The sequence below is a fragment of the Durio zibethinus genome, chromosome 10, assembly GCF_047325235.1.
Source record: "Durio zibethinus cultivar Kanyao isolate XHJ-2024 chromosome 10, ASM4732523v1, whole genome shotgun sequence".
Classification (NCBI taxonomy): Eukaryota; Viridiplantae; Streptophyta; class Magnoliopsida; order Malvales; family Malvaceae; genus Durio; species Durio zibethinus.
In genome coordinates this window covers 25150235-25153884 of record NC_143171.1, presented here as the reverse complement: position 1 = coordinate 25153884, position 3650 = coordinate 25150235, and positions in this window count along the sequence as shown.

The following is a 3650-nucleotide window of genomic DNA, read 5'->3' as shown; positions in this document are numbered from 1 at the left end:
CAAGATATTAACAAAACATAATATATTAAATACCAAGCATTTATATTTAATAAAATTACAAACTTAAAAATATAATAATTTCAAATTCTATCAACTATAACTATTAATATATATATTTCAAATTTTACCACATGGTAAAATGACGAGAAGGATCAAATTCTCTATTTTCATTTTGAGAATCAAGTTGACTCAATTCCCATCCCTGTGGCTTGCCCTTGTTCTTGATGCATTTGAGGTGGAGGATATATTTGAGGATGATACATTTGAGGTGAATGATACATTTGAGGTAGATGATACACTTGACGTGGAGGATACATTTATAGTGGATAATAACTATATAAAGGTGGATAACCGTGAAAATGTTGAAAATTAGGTTGTTTCAGTGGATAGTAACGTCCTTGAGTACTAGTGGATGATTCACTATACTCAAAGTTACTAGAATTTAGTCTCCTACCTGAAGATGAAAAACCTCTAGAAATATCATAGTGGTGCTTCTTAGCTTTTCCTTTTGATCGAGTTGTATGTGCACTTTGACCCCTATTAGATTCAGTAGATGGATTTACTCCATATTCTGCCATGTTAATAAAAAGTCTACTAGTAGCAGCAAGGCCAAATTTTCCTCCAAGTGGGCTATAAGGTTAATTTGCGTCAATATTACCACCAAAATTTACACTATCACCATCACCATAATTTGAACTTAAATCGCCACCATTATCACTCTAACTTGGTGTTGGACTTGAATTTGAATGAGACACATTCCTTTCTTGTGATTGGTGTGACTATTCAACATTCATTTCATTATTAGAATTATTTACAGGTAACCAATTAGAGTTTTGACCATCTAACTGAGGATTTTCTTTCTCTTGCAGCCATTCTATTAGTAGATCATCATATTCAAAAATATGGTCAAGGCTAACAGGATTAAAACTATTATTTATCTCATCAATGCTCATTCTTTTTTGATGTCTCATCCTCAACCTCATGTTGTAATGGGTATATACAAGTTTCTAAATTTTTTCGAACTTCAATCTGTTTCTTGCTTTGGTGTGAATATAGCTAAATGTGCTCCAGTTACGTTCACAATTTATTGCAAATGTTGTTTGACTAAGCACTTTGATTGCTCGTTTTTGTAATTCAACAACACAAGTGCCATATATCATCCACCACTCAGTTGTATAAAATTATTTAAATTAAATTTGAATGTACTATTCAATTAAATAATATAAATAAATTATAATTATTTAATTTATTAATTACCTAGATTCATTTGCTTCCAAGCTCTTTGTGCTTGTGGAGTACCAAATGTTTCATGCTTGTCTCGAAATAATAGCAATTACATCAATTGAAAATACAATAATAAATGAATAAATAAAAAATAATTTTATTTTTAATGCATAAAATAAATGTCAAAGTTAGAAAATAGTATTAAATACTAACCTAATTAATCATTATGATTTGAGTATCTATATAAGATTCTAATCTTTCAATAACTACTATTGTACCATCAATGTTTCTTTAAGTACATTTTCAAAATGCTCCACTCCAAATTAAAATTATGAATTTAGATAGTAACTTGCCAATAATTCATAACAATATTATATTAAAGTAATAAAAAATAAATATATAAGCAATTTAAGCATAAAAAGTAAATATATTTTTTTAAATACAATCTATATTCTTGGTTTACTTACTAGCTGAATGTAAGTCAGAATGCATGAAACTCTATCTATTATCAATAATCTTTTTATATTTAGCATAATAACGAAAATTTTGCTGAATTGCTTGTTTAGCTCTATCCATCACCTCATAAATAAATCCCATTATTGGTTTTTCATCACCATTAACAAGGCACAACACTTTTACCAAATGCTCATAAACTTTTATTATATCACTTGCTTTTTTACAAAAATCTTTTTCCAAAATGATTTTTCTGGCTTCATAAGTAGGCCTTGATTTTTGTTGTCTCCATTTTGATTTTTTAAATTCGTATATATTCAACAATAAATTTTTAGAGTAATATATTTTAAATTAATATTTTAAATAATGATATCATAAAAAGATGCTAGATTTAAATAGTTATACTAATTACTAAGTACTAATCTTTAAATTGAACATCTCTCTCAAACCTTGCTTTTGCCTTGTTATTTCTTCTAACTATATAAAATGAGTGGCAAATCGGGTAAGAGCAGAATGAAGTATTTGCTTCCCTTGTGTATATTTCTTCATCAAATTAATAGTCCAAATGTGATTATATATAAAACAAGTCACTTTTTTTGCATCATCCAAAATCTTTGCCACATTTTTTTTCTTGCCAATATCCTTAAGACACAAGTTCAAACAATAAGCTGAATATGCTGTCCAATACAAATGTTGTCTCTTCTTCATTAGTCTTTTTCTTACAGCCTTAAGTGCTGCCTCATTATCAGTGACTATTTGAACAATGTATTTTTCCCAAATTTCTTCCATAGCTTCATCCAATAATCTGTAGAAGTTTGCATTTCTATTACGAACATTTGAGACATTTATAGATTTCCAAAAAACGATCCCTTTATTACAGTAAACAAGGAAATTAATGATATGCATTTGATTCAACCTGTTAGTCCAACCATCACACATCAAAGTGGCACCCAATTCATTCCAATGAGCTTTTAATCCATTAACCCATTCATGAATTTATTGATACTCAAACTCTAAATACACATCTAAGACTTCATAAGGTGTTGGAAGTTTCGCATGTTGGCCAATTTTTGCTGCCACAGAAACCAAATTATGCAACCATGGAGAGTTTGCCAACTGAAATTAATGTCTTTAAAAATGAATCACTTATTTTTGGTTGCTTTGAACTCTTACTTCTAATTAATTCAGGTATAGCCCCTCTTAATGAAAATTCAAACTCATTTGGAGTTGATTTCCTTGTTTTTTCCTCAAAATATTCAGCAACTGAGCCATGATAGCTTTATCCTTCTTCATGTATGTTACTCCAACCACCAGTTCTTTGTCTGAATTCTTGTCTTTGGTGCCACTCATATTGTGATTGGATATTATCTCACATGGCTTGTCTAATAGCGATGTCTTCATCAATAAAACCTTCATAGTCATAGTCTTCTCCTTTTAATTGTGATAAGAATTCATCCTTTCTCCTTTTGTTCTCAACTTTCTTTGATTTGCTTTCTTGAAGAAGTTCATCATACTTTCTCTTACTAAACCTATTAATAATATAATTAAGGAAAAGAAAAAATTAGTTGTACATGCTTATGTAATTTTGTAATTTTTATTGAGAAATTAACAATAATATTTTCAAAGGAATTATAAAAACATAACATACCAGTAACGTTAGGGCATGGTGCAACATTGCCAATTTTATAAGCAATGTGTTCCTTGAAACGTGTTATTTCTCCTTTTACAACTTTACCACAAAGTTTGCATAAAACATTTCCTTTGATATTTGGCACAGGTGTTCCAAAATGCCAACCTATATCATCACTTGGTGCACCCTCTATTCCTTTGCTTGGGAACTTTTCACGTGATGGTATGCTTACTATTTTGTATAAAAACAAAATAAACTTATATTTAAAAATATTAATGTTACTTATTTCATCATTAAAAATTAAATCTATATTAAATTTTTTAATTTTTAGTTTTTAATCTTA